At 44.2% G+C, this 18229-nt stretch overlaps 1 protein-coding gene across 4 annotated transcripts in view; it reads right to left on the bottom strand.

The window, feature by feature from the left end:
• The window catches only part of BRD4 (bromodomain containing 4), a 91213-nt gene extending 73410 nt beyond the window's left edge, over positions 1–17803 (bottom strand). For 3 of the 4 annotated variants that reach the window (XM_081501224.1, XM_081501227.1, XM_081501228.1), the window contains exon 1: positions 17095–17148. The gene's annotated coding sequence lies outside the window, so the exon portion shown is untranslated. Of the gene's footprint in view, positions 1–17094; positions 17149–17567 lie in introns of those variants that run through there. The other variant, XM_081501226.1, reaches the window with a different exon arrangement.
• Positions 17804–18229: the final 426 nt, after the last annotated feature.

The raw sequence follows: 18229 nt of genomic DNA, 5'->3' as shown, positions 1-18229 counted from the left end.
TGAATTATGTTGTACACCTGAAACTTACATAATAATGTATCAACTATACCACAATTAAAAAAAAAAGACATAAGTCAAACCAATTGCCGTGGAAAAGGCTGTCTTGGTACCTTGGGGGTTGAGAAGCCAGGGTTGTGGGGTAACTGACAGACCCTGAGAAACCAAGATGGGGTGGCTGCTGCTGCTGCTAAGTCGCTTCAGTCGTGTCCGACTCTGTGCAACGCCACAGACGGCAGCCCACCAGGCTCCGCCGTCCCTGGGATTCTCCAAGCAAGAACAATGGAGTGGGTTGCCATTTCCTTCTCCAATGCATGAAAGTGAAAAGTGAAAGGGAAGTCGCTCAGTCGTTTCCGACTCCCAGCAACCCCATGGACTGCAGCCTACCAGGCTTCTCTGTCCATGGGATTTTCCAGGCAAGAGTACTGGAGTGGGGTGCCATTGCTTTCTCCGAAGATGGGTGGGATCCATTTCAATTTTAACCAGTCGCTTCTTTTAGGATGCCCTGAAAGACAGCTGGCTGGATACCATAGTGCCACTGCTTGAGCCATCTCCTATACCTTTTGACCATCTTTCATAGCTGCCTGATAAAAATCCTCCAACCACAAATCAGTTTCAGAGCAAAATTAGAACATGAGAAGTTTACAGTCCTCTGCAAGCTTGTTTCAAGTTCTAACTTATTTTCAAAATTGCCAGGACTTCCCTGGTGGTCTAGTGGTTAAGAATACACCTTGCAATGCAGGGGACACAGGCTGGATTCCTGGCTAGGGAACTAAACCCATGCACTGCAACCAGCCAGAGACCGCATGCCTCAATTATGGAGCACAGCAGCCACAATGAAGATCCCACGTGATACAACAAAGACTCAACAAATAAATAAATAAAAAAATATTTAAAATAGCCAAGAGGTGAAAACAATTTAAATGTCCATCAACAAACAGCTGGATGGATAAAGAAAATGTGGTATGCGTATATACACTGGACTAGTAATCAGCTTTTTAAAAAGTAAGAAAATCCTGGCATTTATGACAACATGGATGAACCTATATGACATTATGCTCGGTGAAAACAAGTCAGTCATAAAAAGACAGATACTGCATAACTCCACTGTATGAAGTTATCTGAAACAGTCAAACTCTTAAAAACAAAAAGCAGAATGTAGTTGCCAGTGGCTAGGCCGAGAGGAAAGGGGAAAGTTTTCAGTGGCTATAGTTTCAGTTTTGCAAGATGAAAATGTTCTCAGGATCTATTGCACAACAACGTACACATAGTTAACACTATTGTACACTTATAGATGTTAAGATGGCAAAATTGTTTTATGTATTTTTGACCAGAAAAAAATAGGTAGATGGTGTCACTGCAGCTTCCTCAACTTTAAAATGGAAATACGGCCCTTACAAGGCTTGTGTACGAGCCAAATGAGATGCAACAGAAAGTGCTCGATAAACACTATTAACTCTTAAAATATTCACGTTTCACAAGCTGTAAACCATGAAACATGTAAAACCAAAGGCAGCCCACTAGCAACAGCTCTGTGAGCAGGTTTCTGCCCACCTTGCTCAGTTGATTCACTCCAGGTGGACCCACCATCGGCACCTTCTAGAGTCACAGCTCAGTCTTCAGTCCCTGCTTGAACCTTAGTTCACATTCTCCACACACAGATAATGGGGTCAAATGACCCAGCCCTGCCCCTAAAGGTCACAAAAATGAGAGTGGAAAGGAAGATGACAGATAAAGCAAATTCCAAAGAGGGGTGGGGGATTTTCTAGGCTATAAAGACAGGCAGAGACTAGAGAATATGATCTTTTCTAGATAACTCCAGGATGAATAGTTTCCGAAGACAAAGACCTCACCCTGATGAGGGCTAATTCTCTGAGTTCTTACCCTGCACAGGCTTGGCTCTCAAGTCCAGGCCCTTTCTGGGATTCCTCTTCCAACCTCCTAGGGGTGGGGGAGAGGAACAGAGGAGAAACCTGCCTATCCATAAATCAGGAATTCAGGCCCCACTATCTTCTCATCCTAAATGCTGGCCCCAGGTCCCTCACTTCTCCCCCCACAACCCCAGGGAGACTTCTCTCACCTTCCTGACAATTGCCCAAAGCCTCCAAGTCTGGCAAACCATCCCCTGAATTCTAGAACTGCACATCCACCTGCCCACAGGCCAATGTTAACATAGATACCTGAAAGCACCATGGGACTAAAATGAGTCCAGCTTCTCTAAAATCTGTCAAACCGAGCATGTTCGTCTTCCAGCCACCTTCAAGGCCTTACGTGCCACATGAGTGTAGTGTTAATACACTAAATAACCCAGAAAACAAATGTTTCTATGACTGGAGAAAGTTCCACTGGAGAGCACTGCTTGGAGTGGGTAGCCTTTCCCTTCTCCAGGGGATCCTCCCAACCCAGGGATCGAACCCAGGTCTCCCATATTGCATGTGGATTCTTTACCAGCTGAGCCACAGGGAAACCTGAGAAACTGGGCAGATTACTGTAAAATAAGAATGCTCCAAACTGTACCCTAAAATATGCAGGGAGTGCAGAAGCAATAAAGAATAAAGACATGGAATTGGGCAATGGTCTTGTGATAAAAGCCAGGAGCTCACAGTACCACAGCATGGGAATTTCAATTTTATCCTATATGCAATTTTATAGTTTTAGAGCAACAGAATTATGCAGCAATAAATCTATTATATTTTGATAATGTACTGAGTTGGACAAAAAGTTCCCTCAGTTTTTAAAGTAAAACTAAAAGACATTATTCATTTTCACCAAGAACTTTATTGAGCAATGTATTCGCCATTTTGTTCTACTACCTTTTGCCACTTTTCAGGCAACTTTGTAACTCCATCTTCCCAAAACTTACCTTTTTGAGCAAAGAACTGTTTCAGGTGCCTTTTACAGTCTATCAGAGATTTTAATTTTTTTCCACTAAGAGAATTTATAAAGACCAAAATAAATGGACATCCAAAGGTACAATGTGTGTATACAATACAGCAGACAAATCAGAACTTCCCAGACAAGCTGTAACAATTTTTGCCTAATCACCAAAGAAACATGTGGTCTTGCATTATCCTGATAGAAGATTATGCATTTTCTGTTGACTAATTCCAGATGCTTTTCATCAAGTGCTGCCTTCAGCTAGTCTAACTGGGAGCAGTACTGGTTAGAAGTAATTGTTTGATTTTCCAGAACGAGATTGTAATAAAAGGATTTCCTTCCAATCCCACCATAGACACATCACCTTCTTTGGATGAAGACTGGCCTTTGGTGTGGTTGGTGGTGGTTCATTTAGTTTGCTCCACAATCTTCCATTTCACATTATTGTACAGTACCCACTTTTCATCGTCTATTGCAATTTGTTTTAAAAAACAACATTTTTGTTACGTTTCAGTAGAGAAATTGTATGCGGAAATACTGTCAGGAAGGTTTTTTTCTGCTGCAGTTACGTGGAACCCAAATATCAAAGTGATCAACATAACCAAGATGGTACAAAAGATTTTCAACGCTTGATTTGGATATTTTGAGTATGTCAGCTATTTCCCACGTGGTATAATGTTATTATTCTCCACTAACATTTCAATTTGATTGCTAGCAACTTCAATTGGTCTACCCAACTATGGTGCACCGTGCAGTGAGAAATTTCCGTCGCAAAGCTTCGAAAAACACTTTTGACACATTCGATCAGTCACAGCACCTTCTCCATACACTGCACAAATCTTGCTTTTCAGTTGCATTTTTACCTTTCTTGAAACAGTAAAGTATAATACGCTGAAAATGCTGCTTTTTCTTTCATCTTCAATATTAAGATGACTACACAAAAGTTCACCAATTTTGGGTTTTTTTGTTTTTTTTTAAAATGCATGCTGATATGACAGCCGTCACCATACAATCTAACAAAGTTGTTTTGGATGACATTAAAGACAGCTAAGCACTACTACAGCTATCTTATGGAAAAAAGCAAACGAACCTTTTGGCCAACCCAGTACTTTCCAACTAGCTTACTGGTCGAGTTTTGCAGGGAATTTGTTTAACTTCTACCATTTTCTCTTGACTGGATATTTTTTTCACAGATACTCAGAGGCAAACCTTTATTCAATGAGATCACTTGTCATTTTACAAATTGAAAGAAAAGTTTTAAAAGTAAAATGAAACATTTCTTCAAGGCACACTTGTTAAATGAATTACCACGGTTCTAACACTGGGTTGCTGCTCACCACTGAAGATACCAAGATTTCTGAAATACCTGTCTCACTCCAAGCCCCAGTCACATTTCAAATGTACATGGCATACAGACATGGGAGACACTTTTACTCATCACTGAATCCTCACTGCACACACAGAATACTGAACACAGTACCTGATTACTTAGGAAGTCCCATGTGCACAGGATGAAGAAATCATCCAAGTCAGCAAGTTTGCTTCCGGCAGGAAATTCCTTGTAAATAAGAGTCCCTAAGTGGGAAATAAGCACCCAAGAGCTGGAATTCAATTTCACCCTACAATAAAGCACAGCTTAGAGACTGTGTAATTCACGGTAATCGTAAGAGATCATCCAGCTCACACCAATTTAACAAGCCTGGGTGGAGTGCCTGGGCTAAAGATGACACTCCAGCTTACTACTCCCCCAAAATTCCTCTTCAGTACTCATATACTTCCACTGGAGTATCAAGGGGAAAACGGAGGTGAAGCTAAATCAAAGCACTGGTGGAAACTTTTTCAGGGTGCAGCATAATTCCACTTGTTTGAATTTCCTCATCAGACTCTTCAGGAGAATGGCACAGAATCCTGGATGAAAAGATCTGTCCAGTGAAAGCAATGACCCTTCTCTGATAATTCTCTGCCATGGGGGCTGCCTCCAAAGGACAGGTGTTTGCTTGCAGCACTATCCAGGTTTCCATCCAAGCCTCAGCTATTCTCACTGACAGACCAGCCTAAACATCAGTTCTTTCCCAATGTTCACAGCTGGATGGACTCTTCCTTCCCAGACTTCCTGGCCTGTACCTCTCAGAGAGTACTTCCAAGATCTACCTTATGCTATTAGGTACCATTCCAGCCATCTGCATGCATTACATTCCTTCCTCCCTAGTCGTGAACTCTTGGGCTCTAGAGCCAGGCCTTGACACTTACCAGCAACCCTGTCCAAATGACTGAGCTCTCTGGACATCAAATTTCTTATCCGTAAGACAGAAATGATACCAGTACCTATCTTAAGAGGACTTTAGGAATACAGAAGGTCTTAGAAATTCAGCAAACAGTACACCTGGCACACAGTAATCACTCAAATATTCACTAAAATGGAGTGATCATAAATGGATGCACAAGCTCCATATGTGCAGCGGAATATAGTGGATAAAGGGAAGTGATTCACACTGCAGTTCCATACATGAAGGCTGACTCAGACAGCAAGCAGAGTGACTTCTGTTCAAATCTACCACTTCAGAATAGGCCAGCAGTAAGAAACAGACTGCAGCCATGAAATTAAAAGATACTTGCTCCTTGGAAGGAAAGCTATGATCAACCTAGACAGCATTTTAAAAGGCAGAGACATTACTTTGCCAGCAAAGGTCTGTCTAGTCAAAGCTATGCTATGGTTTTTCCAGTAGTCATGCATGGATGTGAGAGTTGGACTAAAAAGAAAGCTGAGCGCCGAAAAACTGATGCTTTCGAACTGTGGTGTTGGAGAAGACTCTTGAGAGTCCCTTGGACTGCAAGAAGATCCAACTAGTCTAACCTAGAGGAAACCAGTCCTGAATATTCATTGGGAGGACTGATGCTGAAGTTGAAACTTCAATACTTTGGCCACCTGATGAGAAGAACAGACTCGCTAGAACAGACCCTGATGCTGGGAAAGATGGAAGGCAAGAGGAGAAGGGGTCGACAAAGGATGAGATGGTTGGATGGCATCACTGACTCGATGGACGTGAGTTTGAGTTAGATCCGGGAGTTGGTGATGGACAAGGAAGCCTGGCGTGCTGCAGTCCATGGGGTCGCAAAGAGTCAGACACAACTGAACTGAAGAAACAGAAAAAAAAAAGGGCAACCCACACCAGTATTTTTGCCTGGAAAACCCCATGGACAGAGGAGCCTGGAGGCTACCATCTATTGGGTCACAAGAGTTGGACACAACTTGGTAACTAGACAACAAGAAACAAAAAAAAAGATCTATTCAGAAAAGGTATTTCTACCCTTTGAATAGGCAACTACTTGCTAAAAATCCTTTTCACAAAGAGTCAATGATCAAAGATAAGCAATTGTCTCAAGGTGAACAACTGGGGGGCGGGGGTGTTTAAAGAGCCATAGGCCGGGGAAGGTACCCAGCTCTCACAAGTGCAAGGGAAGGGTACTCAGATGGGCTCCCAGAGCAAAGAGGCCCACAGGTGTCCTGAGAAATGACACTGAGCACAGGCAAGCTAAGATGCAGGCTATCAGCTCCAATGTTACGAATTCAAGACTGCACTCCTGGGATTACAAATATATGTGAGCTATTATTTTGAAACAGATGAATATGAAGGTGGTGTTATTTCCAGACAACTAATCTGTGAGCTCAATAGTTTCCTGGAATCAAAAGGAAAATGAAGACACATATATGCAAACTTCATTACTTAGCAGTTTTTTTTATATAACTGAAAGCACTTCAGAGCTGAATAACTTTAAATGAAGATTATGAATGAAAACAACCTACACATGGATGGTACCACCTCTTATAAAACTCCATCATGTAAGTTATGTTTATTTAATTACATTATAAAAACAGCAAACTGTTTAAGGAACAAAGCCATGTCTGTACAATACATAAGACTGTAATTCAACTGGGCAGAGCAAAGGGATTAATTACATCCAAAGACCAACAGAAAATGAATGGGGGAAATATCCATTAGCACATATAAATTTAATTCAAACTTTAGAGATTAGGGGAAAGCAAAGAGGTTCTGACATTGTTAAAAAGACAACAACACGCCCAAAATGAGCCCCATGTCAACAAACCACAGCTTAATTAGTTTCGGCTCTCCCAGAAATGGAATCTTAAAACCAGTCAATCAGGAATCACCTGGTCAGCACTAGTGAGGTAATCTGCCTGACAGACCCCTGTCATCCCTAAAAAGAAAGTGACCTTGCCACAAGCAATCTGTTTTTCGACAGATGGTCTAGTTTCCTCCACCGCAGTCTCTGTCACTAAGTCTTTCCTCTGTACAGCTCCGTGGGAGCACCTCCCTAATCTGCTAGATACGATGCTGCCCCATTCACAAATCACTGAAGAAAGTCACTAAGATCTTAAAATTTACTCCACTGAATTTTTAAAACAATATGCACTATTCCCAGAAGTAATACAAGTTATTTATTGTCCATCCTTTGACAACTCTGCCCCAATTACAAAGCATGAATTATTCAAGTTAATGACAATGAATTTCCTCTTCCTTCTACCAGACAAAGGATTTGGAAGAGAGAAGAATGGCATCATGCACACCACTTGTGCGGCACGTTTAAATCCCTAAGCACAAACATATCACACTGAAGAAGGGTATTTTCTCATCCCACAAGTTCTGTCTCCTTCAGTCTGCAGGTTCAAATGCAAGCATGGAAAAAAGGTCCCACAGCCAAGAGCAGGCGCTAAGCCACATAAGGGCCCATAGCCATGAGTCTTTCTAAGTCTACCCATATCCAGCATAACCAAATGATTGGGCTGACGAACAGCCCACTGGACTACCTTCTGCAGCAAAGGCTCCAAGCCAACACCAAATCCTGGAAAACAGTTTTATGAACAGCGGAAGCTGCTTCAGCGAAGAGCCCCAGAACAAAAACCTTCCTTCATCTGCAGCCACTGCAACAGGCCCAGTCTGGCATTATGAGACATTCCTCATACCCAAGAAAGAGAACAAGTTGAAAAAGAGGGGTGTAGAAGGCCCCTGGGCAGATCTACACCACAGCTGACACAGGCTGACAGCTCTGTGAAAGTCTCTGGAGGATTTTCCACAAGGATAAACCAAAATGGGTGTTCCACACTGTTTCCTAGAGCCATAAAAATTGCAAATGTTTGCAAAAGCGGAAACATGCAAAAACAAAAGTCTTCAAAATCATCAAGGGTCATTTAATTCACATAATAATTTCTCATTCTCAAAGTAAACTCCAGGAAATCCATTTTAGTACATGCTTCTTGGATGGGCTCTAGGGTTATAAGAAACGTCTCTACCCATAAACTATTCAATGTTCACACATACGCATTTTTCTGGAGAAAGGATCCACAGCTTTGTCACCTTTTCAAAGGGACCTCCAACCTCCCCTTAAGAACTGATGCTCTAATGAGAAGCAGAGCTCATCTATCCTTGGCCACTGGATCCTCAATTATTTTGAGTCCCTTAAAGAATTGAATAAATCCAATAGAAAGAACTGTAGGAAAACGATTACTCTAGCAGTGTTTAACACTTGTTTTTGATTATGGAAATCTGAGTAAGCTTTCTGTAATACTAGAGGAATGCCAAGCAGCAGACTTTACAAGAATTTAAGTATAGAAACAGCTTAACAAATGGCAAAATTACAAATGTAGTTTTTGTGTGGACAAAGATGAATCCAGTCTACTGAAACATTCTCCATTACAATTTCATTCATGAATGCATATGCTGATGTTTACCTACCTGGTCTCTTAACCCAGTCTTCCCCTGCACTTCCTTCCATGTTATAAGCCTATCTCACCCCTGTGCTTCCTGAGGGCTGTTTACTGATCAAATCAGGCTCTATCACCAGCAGCTGGAGTCTTCTTGCCCATCTAAGAGACTACTAAGACTTAGCTTGACTCCTCCCCCACAGCAAATCCCTCTGTACCTGGAATCTGGTATAAATCATGTCTTTCATTTAATTCTGGACCAAGGATTTGGAATACCCACAATCCTTAACGATCTTCACTTTATCCTTTTTCTTGAGTAACTTGTTATAAGCTGATTGCAGCTAATTCTGGTTTTTACGACCAAGTATGGAAAATCAACTTCCCTTCAGCCATCCAAAATTTATTGCTTCAAGATAGGGGGTACACTCTACTTCAAATATAAAATGTAGACTGTCCAAAAAAATTATCCCATCCAGCATGATTCACAATGAGGAGCAAGATGCTGCTGGGATTATCACTGGAGGTGAGCAAGCGGAGGCCAGAGACGAATGAATGTGTTATGTTCGAGTGAAGTGGCTTGGCATTCCCACTCTGAACATGGTCAGGGATGGGCAATGATCCAAGCCAGTGTCTTCTATCATCAGAGAGCACTCCTGGGGAAGAATCACTCTTGACCTTGAAGTCAGGATATCAGAGATAAAAAACAGCTCTGATGTCCCTATTTGAGTCCCTGATTTCAGCTGTGCCTGAGGTCCACTCTAGACTTACTACATCAACCAGCAAATTCCATTTTGTTTCAAAAATCTCCTTTCGTTTCATGTTTGTTACTGATACCATAAGTAAGTAACCAATATAGCCATTTCCTTTAGAACTAACATCTTGCTTGATTAAAAAGTTGTGAGGACACTATCTCAAGAGTAAAAATAATTTGTCCCCACAACACGCACACAAAATACTCTTTACATACTTACTGTTTTGCTAGTTGCAATCTGCTGACAGCCTTCCCCACATGCTTCCTCCTCAACTTCCCCATCCCACTCTACCCTCCAAAGAGCTTCTAGCAAGCACAGGACGAGGAAGAAAAGAAACTAAAGATCAATGCAGTTCACATGCTACTAGAAAACATATCCAGGACAGTCACCTTAGGCAAATGATGAAGAAATAGATTGTAAAATGACCACCAAAAAAAGAAAGAAAAAAAAAAATTCAGGGTACCCACAGTTAACAATGAGTGGTATCTAACACAAGGCTATTTCATACTAGTCTGAAAAGATTCACAATAGGAAACAGATTTTGCCGTGTACACAATACACAGAATCACAGCAAAGGTTTTATGAAATACCCTTGAATGTGTAACACTCTTTGACATTTCCTTTTTCTCCCCCCTTAAACAATGATTGCAACCTACTAAATTCACTTCATAATCCAGAGTTTGAAAAACAAGACACAAAACAAGAATTACTTTCTCTTAAAACCTAGACTGTGGTCCAAGTTCACTGGAGCCCAAATCTATTACCTCATTTTACATATGAGATATCATTTTTACATATGAGCTATGGTTTTTCCAGTAGTCACATATGGATGTGAGAGTTGGACTATAAAGAAAGCTGAGCACCGAAGAATTGATGCTTTTGAATTGTGTGTTGGAGAAGACTCTTGAGAGTCCCTTGGACTGCAAGGAGATCCAACCAGTCCATCCTGAAGGAAATCAGTCCTGAATATTCATTGGAAGGACTGATGCTGAAGCTGAAATTCCAATACTTTGGCCACCTGATGCGAAGAACCGACTCACTGGAAAAGACCCTGATGCTGGGAAAGATTGAAGGCAGGAGGAGAAGAGCACGACAGAGAATGAGATGGTTAGATCGCATCACCGCCTCAATGGACACGAATCTGAGTAAACTCTGGGAGTTGGTGATGGACAGGGAGGCCTGGCATCCTGCAGTTCATGGGGTCACAAAGAATTGGACGCGACTGAGCTGAACTGAACATATGAGAAACTGAAGCCTGGAAGGACATGCAACTTGTCCAAGAAAGGCGCACAGCAGATCCAGAGCATCCAGCCCAGCCCCTCCTTCTCTCCCTCTGTGCTTGAAGGCACAGGCGCATGCTTGAAGGCACAGGCGCATGCTTGAACAACTTGCACTGGCAGGTTCCACACTCCATGCAGTCCTCTTGTTTCAACCTTCCGAATTTGCTCACCTGAAATGTATGTTTCCTCAAACATAGTGGAAAATGTTTTAAGTGTAAAATCCCCCAGTTTATCTTACTCTCTCTCTTTTACACAAAATAAGCTCAAAGGCCAATTTGCCTGTAGGCATGTATGTGTTACTGCCTGGGGTATGACAACTGGGGATGTTAGCCACACACAAAGACACAGAAACTACTAACTCCTGTTTCTGGAAATTGCACAATACCAAGCCCAACACCGCTCCCTGGCAGGGCTTCCACAATGTGCCAGTGTCTCCTGGCATGACAGCAACCAAAAACAAACCATCTCAGCCTTAGGTGCACACCAAGACAAGAGAAGTGACCACAGGCACATTGAGGCCTGCTCAGCTATTCTTGGACCCTTCGGGCAGAGCAAAAGCAACACTCCCCCCCTCCAAACAAATAGAATACAAGTCAGAGACCCCCTTCCCTTCCCCATCATAATACAACCCAGATGCCAGGCACCCCCATCTTTTGTCTACCCAGTCAATACTTAAACATACAGATCCTGTTTTACCAATAAGGAAACCCAGGTGTAGAGAGATTATGTAACTTGCCTGAGGTTGATGTCAAGGTCAGAAGGAGGTGGGGTTGGGACTAATCCCCCAACATGGACTCCACAGTTTTCCCTTTTCAGTACACAGCTCCACTCAAGCCCAACTCTGCTAGCCACAGCCCAAAGTCCTGAAACTTCCTACATTGAGCAGAACAGGCCAACACTTGTTAAGGAACAGATCACAGAACAACCTATACTTAGGGTGACCTTTAAAAAGCCTTTATTTGTAAGTATGTCACAGATCAAAAAGAAGAAATGCATATTCATTTAGGTGCTTTTAATTTTCAGTTAAATGCTTGGATCTGATCAATCTCTGAAAGAAACAGACTCTTCAATTAGGTTTCACAAACACACACAAAAGGCATTCCACATGGAACTGGATCCTGACAGCTCTTAGGAAAGGTGACTGGCATCGACTGGTTTTCTTCTGGTCAACAGGCCCAAAGTCCATTAGTTGGGACTTAGCCTCCGAGCCAGGAACTCCACTTTCCTGGCCCACCATACAACTGCCTGCCTCCTTTCCAAGGAGCCCTTGACTTGTGATACAAACCTTCCTGGAGACCAGAATCCTTTCACCAAGTCCAAATGTCAACATAATTTAATTTAGGGCCAAAAAAGGCAGGGAAGGTATAGAGAGATGCTGTGCTTGTGGCTCTGGAAAAACGTCCTCCACCAGCAACTTCGGACGACTGTTGCCATTGTTCACAAACCAGGTTTTAATGAAATGGTTAAGTTTCATCTTAGGCCTGAGAAGACAATGGACCACTTTCCCCAGCTGGATCATTTCTCCAAAACTATGCAGCCAACAATATCCCACAGTGGGCACCCCCAGAGCTTGCTGAATTTCCATTAATACCATTACCCCCCCCTTTAATCTCATTATCAGATAAAAACAAATCCTCACTTAAAAAACCCCATCCACACTTTAAATAACCTCCCCCATTGAGCTCTACTCAGAGTTCACTCTAAGGAAGACACAGCACAGATGGGAATCTGAAAGGCACCTGGCTGATCTTGGTATCACCTGATGACAGAGTGTCCAGGCATGTCAGCTGGCACATCTTCCGAACCCTCAGCTGCTCTACTTTCTAATAGCTGGCTACCTCTTCCCACTTCTCTTCTTCGTCCTGGGTAATGACAGCAAATAACCTTGAGAGAGCACCACCTCCCTTTACCCTCAACTGAAAGATGAACAAGTTTGGGGAAGGTCGAGTGACAGGCTGAAGGTCACACAGCAGGCAAGAGGGCCAGGATTCAAACTGGGGTCTAACAGTGCCACCCTGGCAGTATCAGTCCTTGGAGCAGGTCAGCAAAAATGAGACAGGACTGGATGCCAAGAGGCTGTTCAAGCCTTCCCCAGAGCATTCAGATTACACTGGACTTCTATCATGGATTCAGAACTCTGAGACCTGATTTCAGGAAGCAAAGTCCAACTCCGGGCAGGAGAGAAGAAAGGTCAAAGAGCAAGATCTCAGAGACACTTCTGCTTCTCAGGAGGCTTCACAGAACACAAAGATCACACTTGAGTTTTACCTAATTGCTATTTGTTGGGGGCTGGGGGACTGTTAAAAGCCTCATCCTCATAAACAAGACACTGTCAAGTGTGATTGGATAAAAGGAAAGTCATAGAGCTTTTCCAGAAAACTAATTTGTATCAAGTTTCCAAAAACACACCCCCCCCCCGTCTGGTAATTTCATTTCTAGATATGAAAAAAGGGGGAAACTTGAAAATCATGACCAGAAACAGCAGAATTATGGTACGTTCACATAACAGAATTTTAAACACCCACTAAAAATAGAGCATTTTGGAAATGTTCACAGTGTAATATTTTTTGAAAAGTTAAGCGCAAAAAACTCTTACAATCTCTTTTCCAGATGATGTGGACCAACCAGTGCTATTACAGGACAGATGGAGAGATGGCTGCTTTGCCCTAACTTTGAGACTGGACTCATTCTCCATCTATTTCTTTAGAATGGAATACATCCCATGATTTACACTGGGACATGTGGATGCAGTTTACTCAAGTTTAATCAGTTGTAGCCTGTTCGGACTGGGGGAAAAAAACAACCCTAAGTGTTTTTAAACACTTTACAGCAACGGTACAAGTCTGGGGTGCATCTTCCAGACTGTTCTCTGACAATTACAATTAAGAAACCAAATGGGGATCAAACCATGCAGACTGTACCACAAGTCAACACACTGACATTCTTGTACTTCCATTTCCCGTTCTTTTAAATGGCTACACCACATTCTATTAAGCTTTTATCTTTTTTAATCCCTCCATGAAAGTATTAGAAAAATCACTCCAATAAAAAGTCTTTGCGCATGGTTAAGTACCATGACCTAGCAATTCCACTCCTAGGTATCCACCCAACAGAAATTAATACAAAATGTCCATACAAAAATTTGTACGTGAATGTTCGGAGCAGCACCATTCACCATAGCCCAAAAAAGTGGAAACCCAAATACCCATCAACTGAAGAACAGAGAAATAAAATGTGACATATGCACATAAGGGGATAGTATTCATTCATAAAAGAAATGAAGTACTGATTCATGCTACACCATAAACCTTGAAAACATTACACCAAGTGACAGAAGCCAGACACAAAAGGTTATATATATTGTACAATTCCTGAAATATCCAGAACAGGCAAATTTATAGACATAGAGAGTACATCAGTAGTTGCCATGGACTGAAGGGATGGAGAGTGCCTGCTAATGAATAGCGATCTCTTTTTGGAGGGATGAAAATATTCTAAAATTGGTTGTGGTGGCACCATTCTGAATATACTTAAAAACCACTGAATTGTACGCTGTAAACTGGTGAACTATCATTTGTGAATTACATCTCAATAAAGCTATTACAAAACGACTAAAAACAATAATATTTTACAATAATAGTATAATACTCAAAATATATGTAATTTATATTCAACAAACATTTGGAAGTGAATACATTAATTAAAAATATATGTGCCATAAAGAAATCATCGTGCAAATATCTGTCTTCCTTTATATACAGTATAAGCTCAAAAAATAATTGATGAAACAGACTGGTCAATCAGGTGAAATCAGGGCTCGATGCTTTTTTTCCGATTCTTTCTACTGACAAAATGAGATTCACATTAAGAAATGCTACCCATACTTGTTTATTACCCACTTCATCTCCCTCTTAAAATACTTTTCCCAGGTCAGGACTGAACCACAACCCAAACCCACTCACCACATTTCAAACTGCAAAGTGGGAAATGTACAGTAGATAGTGCACAGAGGCAACTGCACGCCATGCTGCTTCAACTATTAATAAGTTTACCGTAATTAGGAACCTTAACGTTACCTTAGTTAAAATTCACATTCCCTGAAAGTCACTACTGATAATTATGCCCACTGTTAATATTTTACTGATTTAAAAGAAATTATTTACATTTAGTATTATGGGCATGCCAAATTCTTCTTCAATTATCTCTCCAGTTTATTCACTCAAAGAATATTACAGCTGCTCTTCAAAGGTGCAGAGGATACTAAAGAATTAAAAATAGGCAAAGACTGGCAAACAAAACCCTGCCCTCGTGGAACTCACATTCCAAGGTTTTTTTCTTTAAGTGTAATTTAACGAAATTTTATTTATTTTTAACAAACTCATGTCTTATGAATTAAATGTCAGCATCAGCAAAGAATCCCAATTCTCACCGCGCAAATGTTCTAAACACTAAAAATCACAAAGATTGATTAAACATCAGCAGCAGTTTTGAATGACAAGCCCTTTTTCCCGTTTTACAGATGTGCCTAGAACATAAAGACAAACTTGTCTACCTTACAATTTTATTCAAAATCAGAATTTGAAACGTTTTACATCCACACCATTGATATAGATGATGACAGGGGGCTCTCAGAGCAGATTTAACAGCCCAGGGTCTTCAAATCATTGATACCAAATGGTTTTTACTGAAAATTTAAATAAAAAGACTCCTTCTAAAATTCATAATCTCAAGTCATTCAATAACCTGAATTGTGTAACACGAAAATATTGCATCCTCTCCACCTCCAAAAGCAAAAGTGCAATTTAGTTCAAAGATCACAACAACTGGCTCAAAAGGGTAACTTCTGGAAACAAAGTCTAAATTCCGTTAAACAATTCAATAATTTAGTGGAAATTTTACAAAGTGGCCAATGATTCTCTTGCAATTCTTAGGTAATATTTTTTCTCATCACCCTCTCAACCAGGGAGGGCAGCCTTAAAGACACCTCAAAACGGCCAACCCATCCTTAAACTGCAGTCACTTTCGTGTTTTAACTTTCATCTGTTGGCAAAATTTCTTATCTTCAGCAATTTGGTTGGGGCTGAATTCTAGCAAGATGCACACATGGGGGTTCATGTCCTCAGATAAGACAAACTAAAACCATCTTAAGAGACTCACTCACAGCTTGAGTCCTTAAATACTATGTTTCCTACTAAGGTTAAGCGGGTATGGCAGGTAACAGGGAGCAGTGCATTTGTTTAAGATCAGACTTTTCTCGATTTGGTTGAGGGAAATCATAGGAGAAATTTATCTTTCCCAGGTTGAAGACTGGGGGAAGAACAGGTTAGTTACCTAAAACCTTGGTGGAAAGATAAACCCCATCCAAATTCAACCGAAAGTAATGTTTTATCATATTACTGGCAAGGTCATATAACAGACTGTGCCATCCAAAAACTTCTTGAAACTGGTAACATACTCATAAATCCTATTGGGAATTGCTTTCTTTACAACCTCCAAGAACTAAATGTCAAGAACCAACAATTTAAGGAACCCGACAGTCCCATTCATAGAAATCTCCCAAACATTATTACAGCACCAAAGAGCCACTTAGAGGCTTAGAGGTACTCTGATGGTCTTTGTAAACACGGACAGGGAAAACTCTCTTGAAGGTAAGCAAAGGCACTTTAATTCTCATGAGGCGCTGACTCCAAGAGGTTACTTCCTGCATCCAGCACACACATAAAAAGTAACCCAAGGGCCAAGACCATACAAAGGACCAGGTTGCAAAAAACGTTAAATGAGTAAACAAAAATAACACTTCAAAATACAATGCGTGATCTTGAGTAAAAGAGAGGTCAGCCACACAGTAAAAGCACATGACTCATCCACAGGCCTAAACACAAGTATTTGTACAGTCCACTACACCAGAGTGGGATTTCCCATCTTCATCCAAGACTGGGCCTTAGGGGTATCTCAGTCGGGAGAAGTTGGGCGATTTCCGTTTTGGAGGGGAGGGTCATTTTATTTCGCTGAATCACAACTCCCCCATATCCCCACCCTAAACCACCACCACGCACAATACTGCAAATAGACAAGACGGTGGCAAGGACGCCAGCGAGCACCGACCGAGCAAAACAAAGCACCCAGTGAGGGGCTGCCGGGCCGGGAGTGGGTGGGTAAAGGGGGCCAGGCTCGCCCCTCGGAGCACGGCTCCCGCCCCCAACGGTCTCTCTCCGGGTAGGTGTACGGAGGCAGCCTCCTCCCTCCACCTGGGAACCAGATCCGTTCTCCGCAGAGCTCCGGGGGACAGTCCGGAAGGTGAGGAAACGAGGGCGGGGGCGCGCTGCCCCGGCATGAGCCAGAGGACCAAAGCTCCAGAGGAAGGGCGCGTCGGGCCGCCCCACGTGAACACCGGGGCCGAGGCCGCCCCGGGGACCGCAGCCGGGAACAGCGGCGCTCGTGACCACCACGCCAGGCCCGGACTTACCGGGGCCAGGCGCACCGCGCACTCCGCGGCGGCCGCTTCCTCCTCCTCCTCCTCACTTGACAAAATGGCGGCGACAGGAAGTGCCGGGCGCCTCGGCCCGCCCCCCGCCCGCCCCCCGCCCGCCCCCGGCCACCCGCCCCGCCGCTGCGCCCGCGCCCCCCGCCCGCGCCCCTGCGCGGTCGCCCAGCCGAAGCCGGGGGGCGGTGGCGCCAACGGCGGGGCGCCCGCGAGCCGCCCTGCCGCCCCGACGCCAACGGCGCAAGCGGTCCTGGCCTGGCGCGAGCGGCGCGGGGACGCGGGAGGCCCGCAGGCCCGAGCCCGCGTCGCCCCGGCCTCCCCGCCCCCGCGCCGCGCCGATGGCGTAGCTGCTGGCGCACCAGCCCCATTACGCAATGCAGGTTACGCGGACCGCGCCGCGGGCCCCAGCTGGCTGCCCTGCGCCGTCTGCTGCCCCGAAGGGCACCGGTCCTCACCTGAGACGCTAGGCCGCACGCCGCCCCCGCCAGCCGCCCGCCGCCGCCCCCTCCTCTTCGGGCTGCCGGCGCGGCGCCGGGGCCTGCCCGCCGCGCTCACAGGCCCCGCTCTGCCGCGGGCACTGCCGGCAGCCGCCGCCGCCGCCGCCGCCGCAGCCCCCGCCTCGGCTCCTCGGCTGCGGGAGAGCAGAACAAACAGCCGTGCCGCCGCCGCTGCCGCCGCCGCCGCCGCCGCCAGCGCACTGACGTCACCGCGCACGCTGCGCGCGCGGCACGCACTGCCGCCGCCCGGCGTGCGCGCCCCAAACGTGACCAGCGAGAGCGAGCTTAAGCGAGCTGGTGGCGGGGCGGTGAGTGGGGAAAGCAGCTGCTCACGGCCCGCGGAGCGATGAGACCTCCCCCCACCCTCCCACATGCCACCCCAGACCAAGGGTGAGGGCTGACAAGAGATTTTGCACACCTGAGGTAGGGGACCGCTTCGTCGGAGGGAAGGGACCCCGCAGGCCGAGGGAGGAGAAATCTCAGACCGGGAGAGAGGACCTCTCAGACGAGAGGGAAGATACTTCAGACCGAGAGGGGACCCCGAAGACCGAAAAGGATACACCTCAGACTGAGAGGGGACCTCACAGACCGAGAGTTGGGATCCCGAAGACAGCAAGGAA

Source organism: Giraffa tippelskirchi, chromosome 6 (genome assembly GCF_054371585.1).
Source record: "Giraffa tippelskirchi isolate mGirTip1 chromosome 6, T2T-mGirTip1v1.2.pri, whole genome shotgun sequence".
Taxonomy (NCBI): domain Eukaryota; kingdom Metazoa; phylum Chordata; class Mammalia; order Artiodactyla; family Giraffidae; genus Giraffa; species Giraffa tippelskirchi.
The sequence above is the reverse complement of the archived record's forward strand: the minus strand, read 5'-3'. Positions and strand labels throughout refer to the sequence as shown.